We start from the raw sequence: 25114 nt of genomic DNA, 5'->3' as shown, positions 1-25114 counted from the left end.
AAATAAATCATAACTTCAGATAATTTAACTTTTATGTGATATCTTGTGCTAGTTGCAATCTTTAGTGCTACATGTTTTAGAGTCTTCGATGAACACAAAACTACCCATATTACTCTGTCCCCATACTTCTTTATCATCTGAGCTTCTGTTTTTTCCAGACAAGTCTCACATTGCAAATATAACAAATTGCAATTTGAAATGTGGGTTTTGGTGAGGACCGATTGCTCATGCGAAAGAAGTAAAAAACAACAACAAAAAAAACAATTTCAATATGCTATGCAAATGAGCATAATCACCTTCAGCACCAGACCCTATTTTAATTGCACTTTAATTTCCTGAATAAATGCCTCTATTCAGATGAGCCGCTGCAGCGTGCCCCTGTAGAGTAGGATATGTGGGAGCACTATAGGTACAGATAATTACAAGGCTTTCATGGACTCTTGATTATATGAGGTAGCCAACTCCCAGGAGTATAAAATAAACTTTCATAGAGCGACGGATTAAAGTATTCCATATGTGTGACAGGGGTGGATGGTGGCAATGCACAAGAGTAAAGGAAGCGTAGGACAGCCATGAATTCAGTTTAGAATAGGGTTTGAGAGGTTTACTTGGTCTGAAAGGGAGGAAGCTGCAGTTTCTCCACCAGGGTGGACATAAAGTGTTGCATAAATGTTAAGCATAGCCCCCTATTGAAAATGTTTCCCATTTCCTGTCTAGTTCATTATATGATTAACCTATATACATACTGCTTATCATGGTGCCACAGACATGGTTATGAGCATGGATACTTCACGGAAGCCCAACATCATTGGTTAGCACTTAGCAGAAACATGACGGTGTTTTAGTTCATTAACACCAACTGTTGAAGTGAACAACACATGTTTTTTATTTCCTTATGACAGTAAATTCATTAAAAAGGGCTTAACTTTTGTTGCGTTAGACGTCAGCACACATCCACCAAGAGGTCACATCATCCCATTTCCCTTTTAAGTTGTCCATATGACACAATTAAAGTTGTTCTAAGCCAACATTAAATGTTTTACATGCTCTATGTTTCCATGATGTCAATGGGACACATTTCCTGTTGGGGAGGACATTCGAAATGGTATAATTGTTCTACATCTCGAGGAACCAGTGAGGTTGAAGACGTGAGTTGAGACTAAGGCGATGAATATACTTTTCTTCGCCGGGCTGAAGATTTAGCAGTGTTCTCAACATCGGAGCAGCATATGCTTGGGTAGCAGCTTGCTTCGGTCTCAGATGTTCCTTAACAGTTGATTTCATCAAGTTGCGCTTCTTGTTTTGCCGCTTTGGTTGTGCTAATTATTTTGCGGCTCGTTCCGCCCGGGTGATTCACCTTTCGGACTTGATAGAGCCCCCACGATTTGCGGCCCAGCTGTGTAACACATTGATTCCTGAACGCCATTAGATGTTGTGAAATTGGGAGCGAAAGCCCAGATGAGCGTCCCCCCCCACGTGTGTTTTGCCAAATAAGCTTTTTGCTGAGGAAATTTCCCTGGTAGTTCCAGTCACACTGCTAAGATGTTGGTCCATTAGTGGTCTCGTTATCTGGTAAATAATATTTGAAAAACATCTTCCATTGTACCTGATTAGCATTCCATAAACAAGACCAGTGTCTCTACTGTGTTTCAAAATTCCTCCTATACTTCTTTTTAGTCCGCAAAACACAGTCCATGCCAATAGTTATAGTAGTAGACAATAGTCTCATACCAATATGGATCCCAGAACACAACACAACGGGAAAGATCAGTGCATTTGTATTGCCTGTCACAGTGAATTTATTTAACCCACTTTTCTTCCCTTTTTTTCTATAGTACGGATATCCACTGCTCGCCATTGTTGTTCTATGTAACGTGAAATTGGTGTGAGCTTTCAGAAAATACAGTACCGGAGCCGTATAACAACGTTATATTCCTGTAACATTTGCTTCCTTTTTTTCTCAGAATTGTGTGAGTTTGCCCATTTTTGTCAGAGATGTCAGTCAGAAACTCCTGAGGGAATTTGTCAGTGCTCTGATATTTTGATATGTTTGTCTCAAACCACTAGGATTTTTCCAAGCCCTTGAGCAAAGATAACACTTTGGGAACACCAATGAATCTGAGCACATATATATTTTACTTTATTTTCCAGAGAATAAAAAGAGCTGGCTGTTTCATAATTCCAGAGTTGCCTATTGAGGTTAAAAGAGTTGTGCGCTTGACTGGGCACATTTGCATGTTTGCCTCACTCTGGACCAGTGAAGAATGAGGGCTATATCTCCTGTGATGTGCAGCAGTGAGAATGTGCAGCAGTATTCACTGAACCTGAGGTCCTCCACTGATCTTAGTATGAACCTATTCCACAACAGCAGGATGAGTCTACTCACTCAAAACCCCACACATGCAAAAACAGAACGTCTCACACATGAACAAGCACAAGTGTATTATACACACGCACACACAGGCACTCGCGCACACACACACACACACACACACACACACACACACGTTCTGTATCTAGTAGAATCATACATGCAACTTGTATCAATCATAATTCGTGATCATACCTCAACATATACATTGTCGGGACCAATTAGAATGTTTATCTAAGGATAGTGCATGTGGTCATCCAGCATATTCCATTCTTGTTTGTGTTTGTTTCTGTTTCCTATTGTACACTTTGTATTTGCATTCATGCTGGTAGGGTCTTGCCACTGCTCTTTCCATTCACCAATTAACATGTATGATCAGTACCACACAGCTTTGAGAAAAACAGCCACCAGAGGCATGCACATTACCCTTAAGGACCATGCCCTCATTTGTTATTCCTGAGCTAGTCTCCCAATCCACGCTGGCAAGGTGAAATCTTCTTGGTATTTCTCCTGTTTACATATTAACAAATGCATAACTTTCCCCATGGCCCCAGTGCAGCCTTCTAAATGGTCAAAATGGTGTAACCAAGTGTGACGCATGGTGAGTAAAGGGCACCTGAAGCTGGAGTGTACCTCTGGATGATCCATGATGATTCATGAACACACAGTATAATTACTGCTCCCGGCTGAATGAGCCATGAGCCAACAGAGACCTACTGACCTTGGAGAGTGGTAGCAAGTAAAAAGAAAGGCCAGTGTCGAGCTGTGACATGTTTTGCCATTGAGGAGTGGACCCAAAAGCTCTAAAAAAGGCATTATATGCCAGCTAATTTCACCCACATTCAATGGCAATGTACAGCAATGCACACAAAATTACCTCAAGGCACAACCATATCTATTGTTAGATAACCTGTATGTGGATTCATGGAGGAGGCCATAATCCCAGTAGAATGATTGGCAGTGCTGTGGAACTTACATCCCCTGGGCCTGCATCACATTATGGAAAAAGGTTAGAGGTTCGGTATCCATACTTGTCGTTTTGTCTTCAACATTCATAGTTTGTGGATTTTTTATTCAATATAGCTGAATAGGGAAATAAAACAAAGTACAAACAATTTCTCCCAAACAATGTAGAAACAGTATTTTCCTATGGCAAAGCAACTCGCGCCAACTGCTCAATTTGGCCATGTAACGCAACGCAAGCAGAATGTCTGTTTCCATAACTTTAGCTAAGCTTGGGCATGTTGTATTGTCAAAGCCTATTAGACGCACCTGGGGAGAATCTGCTGGCAAGGCCCTGTGCCACAGATAGATATTGATGAATGAATACAGTTCATGCCAACTTTCACTGTACAGATGTTGCCCTGGTTTTCCCACCCTCACCAAGCAGCATCTGTTATTATGTTCTCAGATAGATGGGAAATACAATGAGAACTAGGGTTGCAAAATTCCAGGTACATTTCCCAAAATTCCCAGCTTCAGAAGGAAATAAGCAGGAAACATGGAAAAACCTGTGAATCTTGGGAAAGTTAACAGAATTTTGCAACCCTAATGACAACAGTTTATTCAGTCTCTGTATCAGCAACATACTGTACTATCGTTAACACATACCATTTGTTATGGTGAATGAGTAATTCGATTTGCAAGGTGAATGTATATCTATGATCCAATATTAATGTTAGGCATCCACAAACATGTGGGCAAGGTCTTCAGGGTATCCTTGAGGGCACCGACTCAGAACCCTTGGACACGGGTAGACATGCCCACATTGCCCAGTACCTATTAAATGATAATAAAACAAATGCCAGGATAGTGAAAATCACTTTACCAATAGAGACATAGCTACATTTCACAATTACACTGGAATCAGCATTGATATTCAAAGCTAAACGACGCTCCATACTAAATGAGCTCAAACACTCCACAAAATCCTCCACACTAATCCTCCACACTCCAAGGGAATCCCTCACATGATGAAGCCGTACGCAAACACAATTAGAAGCAGTTAATTGAATGTCTATCCCGAGCGACCCCATCCTTGGACTAGCTGAACAAGAGTCTCCATTACCGTTCCAACTGTGACATTGGTGCTGTTTCAGTATCACCTCCCAGATCCACCTTCCCCTGAGATTTGCGATTTTAAGATTTTCCTCATATTGGATGAATGACTCCAACAGATTATAGACCCATGTTAGCCTCAATCATTGAAGCGAGTCCAAGTAGGCAAGAGTCAGCCAGAGTTTGTACCTGTGGCACCAATGTGAGTCCTAATTGATTTTACAAGCCAGCTTAGGCTCTAAATGCTGATTTTCCTTGGGAGATTTGCAATTCAAAGGGTTTAAAGATGTTTTGTGGAGCGCCGGTTGGATATTCACGTACATGGGAGAACAGATTGAACTGGAGTTGAATAAGCACCAGGCAGTCATTGCATGGAACATTTAGAATGACTCTTAAACTTACTTGCAGTCTGACTTGTGTAAAGTATACAACAACACATGCACCTCTACACACTGATGCTGCGTTTACACAGGCAGCCTAATTCTGATATTTTGCCCAATTATTGGCAAAAGAGACGATCTGATTGGTCAAAATATCAATTCGTGGAAAAAGATCAGAATTAGGCTGCCTGTGTAAACTCAGCTTGATTTGCTTACAGTAAATATACTGAGCCATTCAAGGATCAGGAAATTGTTTATGCAGAGTTTGTCGTGATATAACATCTGAAATAGATATATTTGAAACATGTCATTAGGGATAATTTGGCCCAATAGAAGACTTGGAATGATGATAGATGGCCCGTAACAATACACTGAGTATACCAAACATTAGGAACACCTTCCTAATATTGAGTTGCACCCATCCCCCCACACACCTTTTGCCCTCAATTTGAGCATAAAAACCGAGCAGGGTTGCGAGTTCTTGACACAAACCACCTACTACCAGACCCTGTTCAAAGGCACTTAAATAGTTTGTCTTGCCCATTCACCCACTGAATGGCACACATACACAATCCATGTGTCAATTGTCTCAAGGCTTAAAATCCTTATTTAACCTATTTCCTCCCCTTTATCTACACTGATTGAAGAGGATTTACCAAGTGCCATCAATAAGGGATTATCGCTTTCACCTGGATTCACCTGGTCAGTCTATGTCATGGAAAGAGCAGGTGTTCTTATTGTTTTGTATACTCAGTGTATTTCAGATCAATAAAATAGCTATAGCCCTGTAATGAGGAGACAATGAACAGTTGAATTTCCTTTTCCAACCAACACCATACTGATACCATACCACCAACACCATACTGATACCATATCAACCAACACCATACTGATACCATATCAACCAACACCATAGTGATACCATACCAACCAACACCATACTGATACCACATCAACCAACACCATGCTGATACCATATCAACCAACACCATACTGATACCACATCAACCAACACCATGCTGATACCATATCAACCAACACCATACTGATACCATATCAACCAACACCATGCTTATACCATATCAACCAACACCATACTGATACCATATCAACCAACACCATGCTGATACCATATCAACCAACACCATGCTGATACCATATCAACCAACACCATACTGATACCATATCAACCAACACCATACTGATACCATACAAACCAACACCGTACTGATACCATATCAACCAACACCATACTGATACCATATCAACCAACACCATGCTGATACCATATCAACCAACACCGTACTGATACCATACAAACCAACACCGTAATGATACCATATCAACCAACACCGTACTGATACCATATCAACCAACACCATGCTGATACCATATCAACCAACACCATGCTGATACCATATCAACCAACACCATACTGATACCATATCAACCAACACCATACTGATACCATACAAACCAACACCGTACTGATACCATATCAACCAACACCATACTGATACCATATCAACCAACACCGTACTGATACCATACAAACCAACACCATACTGATACCATACAAACCAACACCGTACTGATACCATATCAACCAACACCATGCTGATACCATATCAACCAACACCGTACTGATACCATACAAACCAACACCGCACTGATACCATATCAACCAACACCGTACTGATACCATACAAACCAACACTGTACTGATACCATACAAACCAACACCGTACTGATACCATATCAACCAACACCATGCTAATATCATACCAACCAACACCATGCGGATACCATATCAACCAACACTGTACTGATACCATACAAACCAACACCATGCTGATACCATACAAACCAACACCGTACTGATACCATATCAACCAACACCATGCTAATATCATACCAACCAACACCATGCGGATACCATATCAACCAACACCGTACTGATACCATACCAACCAACACCATACTGATACCATATCAACCAACACCATGCTTATACCATATCAACCAACACCATAGTGATACCATACCAACCAACACCATACTGATACCATATCAACCAACAACATGCTGATACCATATCAACCAACACCATGCTGATACCATATCAACCAACACCATACTGATGCCATACAAACCAACACCATACTGATACCATATCAACCAACACCATGCTGATACCATATCAACCAACACCATACTGATACCATACCAACCAACACCATACTGATACCATATCAACCAACACCATGCTGATACCATACCAACCAACACCATACTGATACCATATCAACCAACAACATGCTGATACCATATCAACCAACACCATGCTGATACCATATCAACCAACACCATACTGATGCCATACAAACCAACACCATACTGATACCATATTAACCAACACCATGCTGATACCATACCAACCAACACCATACTGATACCATATCACCCAACACCATACTGATACCATACAAACCAACACCGTACTGATACCATATCAACCAACACCGTACTGATACCATACCAACCAACATCGTACTGATACCACATCAACCAACACCGTACTGATACCGTAAAAACCTACACCGTGCTGATACCATATCAACCAACACCGTACTGATACCATACCAACCAACACCATACTGATACCATATCAACCAACACCATGCTGATACCATACCAACCAACACCATATTAATACCATATCAACCAACACCATACTGATACCATACCAACCAACACCATACTGATACCATATCAACCAACACCATGCTGATACCATACAAACCAACACCAATCTGATACCATATCAACCAACACCATGCTGATACCATACAAACCAACAGCAATCTGATACCATATCAACCAACACCATGCTGATACCATACAAACCAACACCGTACTGATACCATACAAACCAACACCGTACTGATACCATACAAACCAACACCGTACTGATACCATATCAACCAACACCATGCTGATACCATATCAACCAACACCATGCTAATATCATACCAACCAAGACCATGCGGATACCATACAAACCAACACCGTATTGATACCATACCAAACAACACCATACTGATACCATGTCAACCAACACCATGCTGATACCATACAAACCAACACCATATTGATACCATATCAACCAACACCATGATGATACCATATCAACCAACACCATGCTGATACCATACAAACCAACACCATACTGATACCATATCAACCAACACCATGCTGATACCATACAAACTAACACCATTATAATACCATATCAACCAACACCATGCTGATACCATATCAACCAACACCATGCTGATACCATATCAACCAACACCATGCTGATACCATATCAACCAACACCGTACTGATACCATATCAACCAACACCATGCTGATACCATATCAACCAACACCATGCTGATACCATATCAGCCAACACCATGCTGATACCAAAGCAACCAACACCATGCTGATACCATATCAACCAACACCGTACTGATACCATATCAACCAACACCATACTGATACCATATCAACCAACACCATGCTGATACCATACAAACTAACACCATTATAATACCATATCAACCAACACCATGCTGATACCATATCAACCAACACCATGCTGATACCATATCAACCAACACCATGCTGATACCATATCAACCAACACCGTACTGATACCATACAAACCAACACCATACTGATACCATATCAACCAACACCATACTGATACCATACCAACCAACACCATGCTGATACCATACAAACCAACACCATGCTGATACCATATCAACCAACACCATGCTGATACCATATCAACCAACACCGTACTGATACCATATCAACCAACACCATGCTGATACCATATCAACCAACACCATGCTGATACCATATCAGCCAACACCATGCTGATACCAAAGCAACCAACACCATGCTGATACCATATCAACCAACACCGTACTGATACCATATCAACCAACACCATACTGATACCATATCAACCAACACCATGCTGATACCATACAAACTAACACCATTATAATACCATATCAACCAACACCATGCTGATACCATATCAACCAACACCATGCTGATACCATATCAACCAACACCGTACTGATACCATACAAACCAACACCATACTGATACCATATCAACCAACACCATACTGATACCATACCAACCAACACCATGCTGATACCATACAAACCAACACCATGCTGATACCATATCAACCAACACCATGCTGATACCATACAAACCAACACCATACTGATACCATACAAACCAACACCATGCTGATACCATATCACCATATCAACCAACACCATGTTGATACCATACAAACCAACACCATGCTGATACCATATCAACCAACACCATGCTGATACCATATCATCCAACACCATGCTGATACCATATCAACCAACACCATGCTGATACCATATCAACCAACACCATGCTGATACCATACAAACCAACACCATGCTGATACCATATCAACCAACACCATGCTAATACCATATCAACGAACACCATGCTGATACCATATCAACCAACACCATGCTGATAGCATATCAAGCAACACCATGCTGATACCATATCAACCAACACCATACTGATACCATATCAACCAACACCGTACTGATACCATACAAACCAACACCAATCTGATACCATATCAACCAACACCAATCTGATACCATATCAACCAAGCAAGGTCAGACAGCACTATTATATTTTTGTTGTTGTAGACATTTCCAAAATGTAGTTTGGAAACTATAACAAGACTGGTTCTCTTGGAACCATCTTCCAAGCAGCCTGACCATGAAGACCAAGGTCTAAGGTAAAAGATAAATGTAACTCCAGAACATGAAGTAATGCATACCGAACCGAATCAAATAAACATGACATGTAGAGATGTGTAGTATGGGCAAAATACAGATGTATATTATTGCATTTACATCATCTGCAATAAGGTTGAAATGCCACATGGCCTGAGCTGAAGTGATTCCTTCCTTGTTTGAAATGATAGGAGATTTGGCTCGTTAGCTCTGATTTGTTGCCACGTTAAACCACTTGCTTATTTCCGTGCTGCATTTTAATTAGCTTTTGTTTCTTATGCAGTTATTTTTACGAATGAGGAGGGCTGAAACCTAAAATGAAGGAGACTAAAAGGTTATTTGCTGGCTAATAAAATTTCTCCAACGGACACATTATTTTGGTTTATGCTGCATGTGTAACTTTGGAATTAATTTAACCAGAATATGGATAACCTCTTGACTGCATTGAGTTTAGAATATGGTTGTGAGACAATGCTTAGCTTTATTAGAAAGATATAGCAGCTAGTTGGATAAGAATTGCATACGTTATAATCAAAACAGATCGTACGTACATTGATGTGTGAAATGTGGTGGCTGCTGTCTTTCCACCAGAATCACAACATCTGTTTTCATTGGTTTGGACTTTCATGGGATGATGGCAGGAATCAGACAGCATATATGCAGCTTCATAATCTTAGCCAGGCAGAAAACAGATTGTAGAGGGAGATGGGTTGGGGGGTGATGGGGTGGTGTGGGTAGGTACTGTGAAAATGATGTGTCACTCAGTCACAAGGCAGAGAGACTGTTGCCAGACTGCGGCTGAGCTCTGACCCAGAACTGTAGTCATGTGATAAGCTTTTAGCTTTTTCTACCTTCCACCATAATCAATATCTGTCGCTAATCATGAGCCTGTCGCTAATCATGCTTCACTATTACAATGGGGCAAAGGAAGGTCATTCCATCCATTTACAGATCGCCTGTCTTCCATTTCGCCTACCAGTAAAAGAGATTCTGCAAGGGGGTAAAAGCACCTTACGGTATTCTGCTGGAAAGAGAACACAGTGAAAGGAAGTTCTCATGCCAAGATGGGGAGCACGACCCCCATGACCCAAGGAATAAGTTATTCAACAGAAGAGGGGAACTACTCCCTTCAGGCGACTATATAGACACAATCTTGTCAGAATTTCTGAACCAGTGCTTTTCAGTATATATAATTTCCAGTTGACTGAGTTTGCTTTCTCCAACATAGTCGACACAACTGGGAAACAAATGTGGGGGGAAAAAGCCAAAAAGAGAAAGCATGGGCTGGTGATTTACTGTTTTTTCTTTTGCAACATGGTACAGCAGGTGCTCTGACATCCTGTTTTCAGGAAATACCCAGAGTGCTTTGAATGAGCACTTTAGACGCCCTGGCTAGAACTTTAATCACAGATCTAGTGTACATTTAAATGGCTCTTCCATGGGGCCAAAATTCCTGAGAGTTGGCCATTTAATCCATTATGTATTGTAGATGTTGACAAAATGAAATGCTTATGTACTGCTTATGAATGTGGAATGCATGGGTTATAAATGGTTAATGAGGTCCTTATGTACCTTCTGGAACAATTAATCTGGGTGATTACAACAAGTGGGGATGGGTCTAATCTATCAACAGTAGCCGTGATTCTGTTCTAGACAAAATACTTAACAACCATTAACTTCCCTAGCTCAATGGGATCTGTCCCCAATGCCAGATCCCTCCAGGCAATTTAATCACTGGAACTTGAGTCCCCATCATGTTGATAGACCCAATCATTCCTCCTCCAGTCTATGCAAAGTAAGCGTTATCCCAGGTGGGAAGCCATGCCATCAAGCCAACTGGATCTGCTGTCTATATGGTCCTATGTGGCTATCAACAAAACTGTTGCAAGACCTTATACAAGGGGGTGACAACACAATGGGCTAAAACTATTTGCATATAGTAGGAGGCAACGCAACACAATGGTTGTGACAGGTCCAGGAACAGCAGCCGAAGACAGCTTGTCTCCTCTATCTAGTGCTAGTACATGGACTGTAGAGCAATTCTGTAAACTTACAATCCATGATACTAAATGGATTTCATGGGAAGAAACATCCCTCTTAATGCCAGTGTTTTGAGATCATTAACTATTACTATAGTAATATTAAGTCAGATTTTTACAGAATGCTGAGGAGATCAACCTGTGTTTGAATCAGAGGGAAAATAACAAAAATGCCATGACACCTTTATCACAACATGATGCAGCCTGACAAAGGCATCATGTATAATACAAGTTTGGAGATACTTTGAGACAACAGAGACTGGTATAGCTCCCAAAGACTAGCTCCGTCTGTGAAACCGCATTACTAGGGAAATACCTCACTGACTTCACCTGTCAATGCACTCGAAGCACCAAACACAAGTCTAGACCAATGTAGCCTCCAGAAATGTTCGAAACACATTCCCACTTTTTACAGTGTTACATGGTAACCTCAGCCCTGTTGTTACACCCTCTATCCTGATTTGCCATTCAAGGCGGGTGAAAAATGTCCACAGACATTTTATTATTTTGAAAACATGTGGATTGGATACCGGAGACCAGATGGTCCATCCTGAAAACAGCGCTGGTGGCCAGTTGTTTCATTTCACAATGTAGCAGATCTGGCAGGCATCAATCTGTTTTGTTGCCTTCAATAAGGGACACTGGGGAAAATACCAGTTGGAGAGATTTCTCATTTGCCCCGGATATTTTCGACAAAGACATATGGAGCGGCAAACTGCACAGCAGCAGGCAGCCCAGCCTGGATCCTGAGCTGTTTTGCTGCGACATTTGTAGACACACACACCCTCTCTCAAACACGAGCATCTAATTTTCTCGGACACACTAACACTAACTTTCTTTCTCTCTCTCTCTCTCTCTCTCTCTCTCTCTCTCTCTCTCTCTCTCACCCTTTATCTCACTCTCTCTCATTCTCTATTTTTCTCTCACTCTTTATCTATCTTGCTCTCTCTCTCTTTCTCTCTCTCTCTCTCTCTCTCTCTCTCTCGCTCTATCACACGCACACACACACACTGGCAGAGCAGGCCAAATCAGCATGAGGCAAACAGCAAATCCCAGAAAAGGAAATGAACAAGATACATGCATCTTTGGTTGGAGTGCACTGAAAGGGCAGGAGGCATTTCCCTTGTTTTGAAAGCATTTGCAAAGGATTACATCAGTACCTGTATCCATTTCATCATGCATTTTGTCTTCACTCCTGGCATGAGCTGATTTTATCCTCTTTCAAATACACTTTTATCAGTTGCTTGGATGCTACATGAATAGGTTGTCATTGCAAAATAGACAAATAAACCACATGAATGAAGGATTAACAAGGCTTAAAACATTCACAGAATCACCATTCTGTAAACCTGAAAGCACAACATGTGCGGAGTTGTCATGTATCACTAATTACAAAAGCATTTTCATCTTCTCTTTGAGTTAGAAAAATCTATATCTTTGACTGAGTCTGCATGGGGAAAATAGTTGTTCACCTTCAGTCCATTTGCAACAGGAGGGAAACTAACATGCCTTTCAAAGTTTTCTTGGCTTGAGCAGACTCCCTGTCTGCCTCTCTGGCAGCTGGAATGATAGCCAGCCCTGTGGAATGGCAGCTGTTGAAGGCTTTTTAAATTGCACCCGGGTTGATGGGTGATTGTCAGGAGGGCACGGCCGGAGGATTTTTCTAAAGATCGAGAGAGAGAGTGAGAGAGAGAAAGAGAGAAGACGAGGGATAGAGGGGAAGGATGGCATGATCTCACACCGAAGGACACTGACCCTGAACCCAAGGTTTGTGGTTTTGCAAAGTCTCGAAATCGGGAATTATCGGTAAGGGGGGAAAACCCAGAAGCCATTGAGAAACCGAAAGAGTATGTTGGGTGTGGTGGGGGAGGAGTTGACTTTAATGTGGGGAATAAATAAATAAATAATCATCATCGCTGTTCAGCGATTTCATGATTTCATATTTCCCAAGTATGTTTACATACAGTTAATAATATCACTCTCTGCACGCTGAGCAGTTGTCAGAAATACAAATGGTAGTGTCAGACTTGTGGACCATTCTCCTTCTCCCAGCAGTTACATGCAGTCTTTGTGTCATCAAATGGTGTCATTCTTATTAATTACAATAGCTGATAAGCACTGCTCGGAGTCGTCAAATAAGCTTTGCTGAAACCGTCCCACGCAGACGATGATGGTTGGAACGGAGTTACATTTTAAGGCATTTACACCATTTTTTGCCTATTTTTGAGGAAACAAAGAGTACTATTGTCTTAGTTTAGGCTTCACCGGTTTTAATATCTTTCTCTCTCGTTCTGCCTTTGGTGGTGCTGCTGTGCAACAGATGGGATTTTTAAGGAGGTCGTCAAGTGTTTATTTCCCTGGTCGATACATGTGCTACTTTCATTATATGTAGATATTAAAGACAAACTAGGATCTGCGGGGTGCCGTCAAGCCGCAGCTGGATTGGTATTGTGTTTATTTAAGACATTAGGCTAACCTAGTGTTGTGATTCTGTTTAATGTGTTGCTTCCAATGTGACCTTCTGGATTCTGTTTTGTTATTTTTCAGTTTTAGGTGGTGAGGTGTTTATACATTATTTTACATTTGTTTTATTTAACCTTTATTTAACCAGGAAAAGCACATTGAGACCCAGAGTCTTTTTTTCAAGGGAGACCTGGCTAAGAAGGCAGCAATAATCAATACATTACATAATTAAAACATACAACAATACAATACAACAACATGATCCAGCCTTAAAAAAGCATTTACACTCCTCTGTAACAGTCTCCCATCAATATATTAAATTAATTCAGTGGCACTAACATATCTAGTTGAAGCATGGATTGTAGATTCTTCCATGCGTCTGGTGCACAAGAAGAGAAGGCAGTCTTGCCTCATATTGTGAATGTCCTGGGGACTTTAAGTAGCAACCACCTAGCTGACTGGATATGGTAACTGCTGGTGGAGAAGGAGACCAGATTACAGAGGTAAAGAGGGAGTTTACCTGCTGGTGGTGAAGGAGACCAGACTACAGAGGTAAAGAGGGAGTTTACCTGCTGGTGGTGAAGGAGACCAGACTACAGAGGTAAAGAGGGAGTTTACCTGCTGGTGGTGAAGGAGACCAGACTACAGAGGTAAAGAGGGAGTTTACCTGCTGGTGGTGAAGGAGACCAGACTACAGAGGTAAAGAGGGAGTTTACCTGCTGGTGGTGAAGGAGACCAGACTACAGAGGTAAAGAGGGAGTTTACCTGCTGGTGGTGAAGGAGACCAGACTACAGAGGTAAAGAGGGAGTTTACCTGCTGGTGGTGAAGGAGACCAGACTACAGAGGTAAAGAGGGAGTTTACCCAAAAGGCCTTTGTAGATGAACACATACAAATGTATCTTTCTGTGCATATAAAGTGAGGTCCAACCTACCATTTGGTACAATGTGCAATGGTGGGCTACTCAAAATAATATATCCCTTTCAGTTTGGTACTGTTAAGCATACCACACTGCTGGCTTGCCACAGAAGCAAAGCAGGGTCGGTCCTGGTTGGTCCTAGTCGGTCCCTGGATGGGAGACCAGATGCTGCTGGAGATAGTGTTGGAGGGGCAGTAGGAGGCTCTCTTTCCTCTGGTCTGAAATGTAAAAAATCACAATGCCCCAGGGCAGTGCCCTGGGTAGGGTGCCATTTTTCGGGTGGGTCATTCAATGGGTATCCTGACTCTCTGTGGTCACTAAAAGATCCCATAGGAGTAGGGGTGTTAAACCTGGTGTTCCAGTTAAATTCCCAATCTGGCCCTCATACCATCATGGCCCCCTTATCATCCCCAGCTTCCAATTGGCTCATTCATCCCCCCTCCTTTCCCCTGTAACTATTCTCCAGGTCATTGCTATAAATGAGAAGGTGTTCAGTCAACTTACCTGGTAAAATAAGGGTTAAATAAAGATTGTGTCAATACCATGTCACACTATAATTTCAACCCTGATCTGTCTGGAATTTAAATTGCATTGAACTACATTTCTGACACTGTTGAATTAAACAGTGTGCCATACATCATTAAATTAAGTCAGTCAACCATATATTCTGAAATACATCGTGTTATTTTATTTGGACAGCCATTGTAGCACATTCAGTCGACTTGTTACTCTAGTATGATCCTGGAGGGGTTTTACTCAATGATATTCAGTAGTGGCATTGCATATGGTGAAAACTGATAGCCGTTCTGTAGCAGAAAGGAAACATTTTGTGACAGTGGACGAGAGTCATGTCAGACTGGCACACAGAGGCGTCATGCCCATAGGGGGCGCAGGGGCACGTGCAACCTCCGATTTCTCTGTAATACTACCAACCACCTAATATTTGTATGAAGTTGGCTTTAGCTAGCCCAGATAGGTTCGCAATCTTCCAACCTCATAACTACAGTGCCTTCAGAAAGTATTCACACCCCATGACTTTTTCCACATTTTGTTGCATTACAGCCTGAATTTAAAATTGATTCAATTTGTTTGTTGTCACTGGCCTACAGTCAATACCCCATAACGTCAAAGTGGAATTACAGTATGTTTTTTAGAAATGTTTACAAATTAATTAAAAATGAAAAAACGAAATGTCTTGAGTTAATAAGTATTCAACCCCTTTGTTATGGCAAGCCTAAATACGTTCAGGAGTAAAAATGTGTTTAACAAGTCACATAATATGTTGCATGGACTCACTCTGTGTGCAATAATAGTGTTTAACATGATTTTGAATCACTACCTCATCTTTGTACCCCACACATACAATTATCTGTAAGGTCCCTCAGTCGAGCAGTTAATTTCAAACATAGATTGAACCACAAAGACCAGGGAGGTTTTCCAATGCCTCGCAAAGAAGGGCACCTATTGGTAGATGGGTAAAAATGTTAAAAGCAGACATTTAATGTCCCTTTGAGCATGGTGAAGTTATTAATTAGACATTGGGTGCTGTATCAATACACCCAGTCACTACAAAGATACAGGTGCTATGGGTATACTTGTAATCGTTAAGGACTGGAGAGTTTTTCAGGATAAAAAATTAACAGAATGGAGCTAAGCACAGGAAATATCCTAGAGGAAAACCTGGTTCAGTGTGATTTCCACCAGACACTTGGAGATGAATTCCCCTTTTGACATGAAAATAACCTAAAACACGAGGCCACATCTACACTGGAGTTGCTTATCCATAAGACAGTGCATGTTCCTGAGTGGCTGAGTTACATTTTTAACTAAAATGTTTGGCAAGACCTTCAAGAATTTTGAAAAGAATAGTGGGCAAATGTTGCACATTCCAGGTGTGGCAAGCTCTTAGAGACTTACCCAGAAAGACTCACAGCTGTAATCACTGCCAAAGATGCTTCTACAAAGTATATGAATAGTTATGTAAAATGAGATAATTCTGTATTTCATTTTCAATACATTTTCAAACATTTCTGAAAACTTGCTTTCACTTTGTCTATTGTGTTTAAATGGGTGAAAAAAACATATATTTAATTAATTTTGCATTCATGATGTAACACAAGCTAATGTGGAATAAGTCAAGGGGATTGAATACTTTCTGAAGCCACTGTAGCTACCAAGAAGTCATTTCTGGCTATCAAATAAAATCGAATTGTATTTGTCACATGCACCAAATACAACAGGTGTACCTTACAGTGAAATGCGTACTTACAGGCCCTTAACCAACAATGCAGTTTTAATTCTTTTTTTATTTAAAAAAAAGAAATATAACAAATAATTAGGAGCAACAATAAAATATCAATAGCGACGCTATATACAGGAGGTTCCGGTACAGAGTCAATGTGCGTGGGTACCGGTTAGTCGAGGTAATTGAGGTAAAAAAAGATGTCGAAAAGATGTTGGTGTAGGTACCGTTAGTGGGAAGTGGCCATCAACGAGTTAAAAACTGGAGGGGGTCTGGGGGAACTCCCACATATTTTGGAGGGGATTTCTTTCCCAATGCTCACTCAACCAACTTATTCAGTACTTTGAAGTCACTTACAGGAACTGGCATGTGCTTCATGTTAAGCAGCTGTTGATATTCACCCTCCTCCCCTCTTTAAAGGGAGAATCGATATGTTTTGCATAAATGCGAATAGCCATGTCTATGAAGTAATAGCCAGGGACCAATTTCCTGATAGCGATGAAACTTAAGCTTGTGAGTGATTCAACGATGCTTTGTTTCTATAATTGTTTATGATTTAAATAATGTATATAGGCCTATGTAGCCTACTGTATTTATAGTTTAATGTAATAATGTTTGTTTTCATTTGAAGCATCTTTTTACCCTTTGCTTGTTTATAACAGTTGCAAAGACACTGGCTGTGTATTGTATTCGTTGGTCACAGAGAGACAAATAGAATGTGTTCAGAAGATGTTTATGTTAGCTGTTCTACAGTGGATTTGAGCCAGTAGATAAATAACGAGTGTTTTTTAAATGCACCTTTAGAAACTATGGTTTTGGGAAACAGCTTGGAGATTTAACAATGTGCCTGTGAAGGTTCAAAGATGAACTTAGCCTTAAGATGCTTTTGGGAAACCGGGCCATGGGCAACAAATTATGTGAGACAAAACACATACATTTTTTGAGTGCATATTACATTTTCGAAAGACAAGTTTTGCATGTGGAAATGTTATATAATTTTGTAGAATGACCTTCCAGTGTAAAAACATGGAAACTAAAAACTATGTGAGAAGTAGGGATTGGTCTGAAGCCGAAAAAGAAAGATAATTCACATGAGCACCACAATACCTACTCCACCCATGCTCTACCAAGGTTTTCCAGCACACAGCTTTGACCTACTACAGTAGCTATGGCTATTATACTTCAAACAATGTGCATGCAGGTTGCTTAGGGTTCAATCCTTCTCAAACAGCCTAATTCATACTCTACAGAGAAATAATGGACTTTACAGTGTCCTGCTATTAAAATAATGTATGTGTGTATACAGTTGAAGTCGGAAGTTTACATGCATTTAGGTTGGAGTCATTAAAACTAGTTTTTCAACCACTCCACAAATGTCTTGTCAACAAACTATAGTTTTGGCAAGTCGGTTAGGACATCTACTTTGTGCATGACACAAGTAATCTTTCCAACAATTGTTTACAGACAGATTATTTCAATTATAATTCACTGTATCACAATTCCAGTGGGTCAGAAGTTTACATACACTGAGTTGACTGTGCCTTTAAACAGCTTGGGAAATTCCAGAAATGATTTCATGGCTTTAGAAGCTTCTAATAGGCTAATTGACATCATTTGAGTCAATTGGAGGTGTACCTGTGGATGTATTTCATGGCCTACCTTCAAACTCAGTGCCTCTTTGCTTGACATCATGGGGAAATCAAAAGAAATCAGCCAAGACCTCAGAAAAAAAATTGTAGACCTCCACACGTCTGGTTCATCCTTGGGAGCAATTTCCAAACGCCTGAAGGTACCACGTTCATCTGTACAAACAATAGTACGCAAGTATTAACACCATGGGACCACGCAGCCGTCATAACGCTCAGGAAGGAGACGCGTTCTGTCTCCTAAAGATTAACGTACTTTGGTGTGAAAAGTGCAAATCAATCCCAGAACAACAGCAAAGGACCTTGTGAAGATGCTGGAGGAAACAGGTACAAAAGTATCTATTTCCACAGTAAAACGAGTCTTATATCGACATAACCTGAAAGGCCGCTCAGCAAGGAAGAAGCCACTGCTCCAAAACCAACATAAAAAAGCCAGACTACGGTTTGCAACTGCACATGGGGACAAAGATCGCACTTTTTGTAGAAATGTCCTCTGGTCTGATGATACAGAAATAGAACTGTTTGGCCATAAGTGCAGACACATATGCCTGCCAAATGTAATCTGCTCATAATAAATTCTTTGCCCTTTACACTGTACAAAGCAATGAACACAAGTGTTGGATTTAGTTGGAACTCAATTCTCACTGCTGAGGTTCAGTACGATTCACAATGTGTTTTGTTGATTATGATTGAGAAGTCGTGTAAGTTTCCATGTATACATTGAGTCATGAGACAACATTTCATTCTACCTAACCAAGTTTCATATTCCCATTTGAACAATAGAGGTTGAATTATTTGTAATCGAATGTGTCTTGTCTTTTGTCTTGCAGCTCTTGAATCATTGGGACAGTTGCTTGGGTGCTGAAAGGTAGGCTTTTGTGTTTTGTCACGTTTGTGTGGAAGTGATCTCAGATGCAATTTGTGGATAGACATCATGATGGTCCACAAGTTACACTGATTCTGTCAGAAACGCCAACCTTCGGTTGACATTAAATTCATTAGAATGACTCTAGGAGACAGACAAAAAGGGTGTGAGTGAGTGAGTCTGTGAGTGAGTGAGTGAGTGGCAGGGGGCTGTGTGTGTGTGTGTGTGTGTGTGGGTGTGTGTGTGTGTGTGTGTGTGTGTGTGTGTGTGTGTGTGTGTGTGTGTGTGTGTGTGTGTGTGTGTGTGTGTGTGTGTGTGTGTGTGTGTGTGTGTGTGTGTGTGTGTGTGTGTGTGTGTGTGTGTGTGTGTGTGTGTGTGTGTGTCGATGGTGGTGGTTTGGTGGGTGATTCGGTGTGTGTGTATTTGAAGGTAGCAGCTACTCTTCATGGTGTCCAGCAAAAATGAAGGTAGTAATATACATCATAATACAATATTTAAACATTAAAATACATTTTACAACAGATTTCACAATACATTAAGTGTGTGTCCTCCAGCCACTACTCTACTACAACACACGATGCAGGTGTATGTGTATGTATAGTGTGTATGTTATTTGTGTTTGTACCGGTGTGTGTGACTCTTCACAGTCCTCGCTGTTCCATAAGGAGTATTTGTATCTGTTTTTTAAATCAGATTTTACTGCTTGTGTGAGTTACTTGATGTGGAATAGAGTGCCATGTAGCCATGGCTCTATGTAGTACCGTGCACCTCCCATAGTCTGTTCTGGACTTGGGGACTGTGAAGAGACCTCTGGTGGCAAGTCTGGTGGGGTATGCATGGGTGTCTGAGCTTTGTGCTAATAGTTTAAACAGACAGCTCGGTGCATTCAACATGTAAATACCTCTCACAAATACAAGTAGTGATGAAGTCAATATCTTCTCTACTTTGAGCAAGGAGAGATTGACATGCATACTATTAATGTTTGCTGTACGTGTACATTTAATGGTCAGCCGTGCTGCCCTGTTCTGGGCCAGTTGTACATTTCCCATGTCCCTCTTTGTGGCACCTGACCATGCGACTGGGCAGTAGTCTAGGTGCGACAAAACTATGGCCTGTAGGACCTGCCTTGTTGATATTGTCGTTAAGAAGGCAGAGCAGCGCTTTATTATGGACAGACCTCTTCCCATCTTAGCTACTGTTTACAATCCAGGGTTACTCCAAGCAGTTTAGTCTCCTCAACTTGCTCAAATTCAAAATTATTAATTACAATATTTAGTTGAGGTTTAGGGTTTAGTGAATGATTTGTCCAAAATACAATGCTTTTAGTTTTTTAAATATTTAGGACTAACTTATTTCTGGCCACCCAATCTGAAACTGATTGCAGCTCTTTGTTAAGTGTTGTAGTGATTTCACTCGCTAAAGTAGCTAACATGTGTAGTGTTGAGTCATCTGCGTACATAGACACACAGGCTTTACTCAGAGCTAGTGGCAGGTCATTAGTAAAGATTGTAAAAAGTAAGGGGCCTAGACAGCTGCCCTGCGGAATGTCTGATTCTACTTGGATTATTTGGAGAGGCCATTAAATAACACCTTCTGTGTTCTGTTAGACAGGTAACTCTCAATCCACAATATAGCAAGGGGTGTAAAGCCATAACATATACGTTTTTCCAGCAGCATAAGATTATCAATAATGTTAAAAGCCGCACTGAAGTCTAACAAAACAGCTCCCACAATCTTTTTATTATCAATTTCTCTCAGCCAATCATCCGTAATTTGTGTCAGAGCTGATTATGTTGAATGCCCTTCCCTGTGACTTTCTCGAGTCAGTTGTTCGAATGGTGCTAGGAGTGTGTTTTTGTTTCCAAGTTTCAAACATATTCCCAAATGCCATTGAAATGGCAGCAGCGGTATGAGAACCAGCACATTCTTGAGCATGCAATATGGCTTTCCTCAGAACTAAATCCTTGTCGACTCACTGTGCTGTCAGACTCGGCATGCTCATGGGGCTGACATTGCTGGTCCAAATGTCGGTCGTGAAGCTAATAGCAGTGACGCCATAGCAAGTAGCTCATGGATGTGCTTTTCAACAGTACTGTGTAACTCCGGTAGGGCAACATCTGAATAATAGCGCCTACTCGGTAGTGTGTACCGGGGTTCGAGGTGCTCAACCAGTCGGCGAAAGCCAACATCATCGACAGAGAACAGTTGATTGTCAAGGGCAATGAATTCCATTATCTTGGCGTTAATGGATTTCGCCTTTGAGTTGTCTCGCTGAAATCTTCTTACTCTTTCAAATGACTGGTTGACTTGTTGACTGCTCAATCCACACAGCAGACATTGTGGGCTAGGTTAGGAATGCTGTGTTGCACGTGTAGCGCTACATTTTTCGTGGCGTCATTACATTATCTACCTACGTTATATAGGTATGCACGTCAGCTTTGACATCGGTTTTGCACATCAGTGTTAAACTCGACATCGGGCTGATAACCTCTCTGGGATCGCGGGACGCTTGCGTCCCAACAGCCTGTTAAAATGTAGAGCGCCAGATTTAAAAAATAAAAAACGATAAAATCTAACTTTATTAAATTACACATATAAGATACCAAATTAAAGCTACACTCGTTGTGAATCCAGCCAACATGTCAGATTTCAAAAAGGCTTTTCGGCGAAAGCATAAGATGCTATTATCTGATGATAGTGCAATGGCTACACTCTCTTTGTTGACAATTTCAACCATGCCGGCGCTACTCAAAACGCAGAAATAAAATATAAAACATGCATTACCTTTGACGAGATTATTTTGTTGGCACTCCAATATGTCCCATAAACATCACAAATGGTCCTTTAGTTCGATTAATTCCGTCCATATATATCCAAATTGTCAATTTATTTGGCGCCGTTGTACCAGGAAAAACAGCCTTCAATTTGCGCAAAATCACGACAAAATATCTAAAAAAATTACCTCTAAACTTTGCAAAAACATTTCAAAGTACTTTTGTAATACAACTTAACCTTTCACGAGCCTCTACCCCGGGTCCGGGATCACCCCCCACCCCCCCCACACACTGATTAGCATAGCTAGCATAGCTTCACAAGTAGATAGTAGCATCTAAATATCATTAAATCACAAGTCCAAGACACCAGATGAAAGATACAGATCTTGTGAATAAAGCCACCATTTCAGATTTTTAAAATGTTTTACAGGGAAGACACAATATGTAAATCTATTAGCTAAACACGTTAGCAAAATACACCACTTTTCTAACTCCATCAGTTTCTTACTCCTTCAGGTGCTATCACCAATTCGGCTAAACTAAGATATTGATAGCCAATAACCTATAAAAAACCTCTTCAGATGACAGTCTGATAACATATTTATGGTATAGGATAGGTGTTGTTAGAAAAAAGTGCATATTTCAGGTAGAAATCACAGTTTACAATTGCACCGACCATCACAAATCGACTAGAATTACTAGATAGAGCAACGTGTATGACCAATTTACTCATCATAAAACATTTCATAAAAATAGACAAAGCATAGCAATGGAAAGACCCAGTTCTTGTGATTTCAGACCATATTTCAGATTTTCTAAGCGTTTTTCAGCGAAAACACAATAAATCGATAAGTTAGCATACCACATGTGCAAACGTTACCAGAGCATCGATTCCAGCCAAAGAGCGCTATAACGTAATCACCGCCAAAATATATTAATTTTTTCACTAACCTTCTCAGAATTCTTCCGATGACACTCCTGTAACATCATTTTACAACATACATATACAGTTTGTTCGAAAAGGTGCATATTTAGCCATACAAAACCGTGGTTACACAATAAAAATACTAGGAAATCAAGCCTCAATATGTCTGACGTCATCTATCAGAGTGATCTAGTTTAATTGAAAGCTAATCATATACTTGACTAAAAAATACAGGGTTGACAGGAATCGAAAGACAAATTAGTTCTTAATGCAATCGCTGATTTACATTTTTTTAATTATCCTTACTTTTCAATACAGGTTGCGCCAAGCGAAGCTATAGCAAACAAGATGGCGACATAAACGTTTAACATTTATCGACAGAAACACGATTTATCATCATAAATTGTTCTTACTGTGAGCTGTTCTTCCATCAGAATCTTGGGCAAAGAATCCTTTCTTGGGTCTAATCGTCTTTTGGTCGAAAGCTGTCCTCTTGCCATGTGGAAATGCCCACTGCGTTCGGCATGAACTGGAAACGTGCCCAGCTGTTCAAAGTGCGTCAGAAATAAATGGGTCAAAATCGCACTAAACGGATATAAATTGCTATAAAACGGTTTAAATTAACTACCTTATGATGTTTTTAACACCTCTAACGAGTAAAAACATGACCGGAGAAATATTACTGGCTAAACAAACGCTTGGAAGGAGGCGAGTCCGACGTCCTCCGTGCGCAAGAGGCAGGCAGCAAAGGGATGCTACTTCCGGTATTTGCTCTTTTATGCAGCCCCTGATTGCGCAATCGATACCATTCAAAGCGTCATCACGTACTGACATCCAGGGGAAGACGTAAGCAGTGTCCGTATCCTCATAGCAATAACAGTGGCCTTTAAACTGACTCCAGATCAGGGGCCAAAATGTGTGAAATCTGACTCCATGTCAGGGAAATTGCTCTAGAATTTGTTCTGTTCCACTCAGAGACAAAATTCCAACGCCTATAGAAACTGGAGACTGTTTTCTATCCAATAATAGTAATAATATGCATATTGTACGAGCAAGAATTTAGTAGGAAGCCGTTTAATCTGTAATGCAATTATGCTAATGAGAAAACAGCACCCCCTGTAGTCGCAAGAAGTTAAGGTATTTGTAAACGTTAATAATCGATCAAATTGAAGACGGGTCAATCTGTTTTCAAAACAGGATATCAACAAACTCACGGTACTTTTCAAGTCTTGCTCAACTCTCAAACATAAACACACGACGTCACTCCACTTCCGGGTCAATATCTTTCTCAGTTTACTAAGAAAAACCTTAACCTTTTTCCATACAATGGCGACATCCAGTGGAAGCAGTAGAAACTGCGTGGATAGTGATTAGAATTCTGGTGTGCCCATGATAACCCATTGAACATACAGGAACTTAACAATAAAAAAGTTAGTCCTCAGGGTTTTGACTGCTATATAAGTTCTGTTATACTTACAGATATGATTCAAACAGTTTTAGAAACTTCAGAGTGTTTTCTATCCAAATCTACTAATAATATGCATATCTTATATTCTGGGGATGAGT

The 25114-nt window shown here is 40.6% G+C and overlaps 1 protein-coding gene across 37 annotated transcripts in view; it reads left to right on the top strand.

Annotated features, from left to right (window-relative positions):
• LOC139561502 (receptor-type tyrosine-protein phosphatase delta-like) overlaps positions 1-25114 on the top strand; it is a 600941-nt gene that overhangs the window by 325803 nt on the left and 250024 nt on the right. For all 37 annotated transcript variants that reach the window (XM_071378643.1, XM_071378677.1, XM_071378668.1 and 34 more), the window contains exon 9: positions 19815-19852. The gene's annotated coding sequence lies outside the window, so the exon portion shown is untranslated. The remainder of the gene's footprint in view (positions 1-19814; positions 19853-25114) is intronic.

Source organism: Salvelinus alpinus, chromosome 31, assembly GCF_045679555.1.
Source record: "Salvelinus alpinus chromosome 31, SLU_Salpinus.1, whole genome shotgun sequence".
NCBI lineage: Eukaryota > Metazoa > Chordata > Actinopteri > Salmoniformes > Salmonidae > Salvelinus > Salvelinus alpinus.
This window is presented reverse-complemented; position numbering and strand designations above follow the sequence as displayed.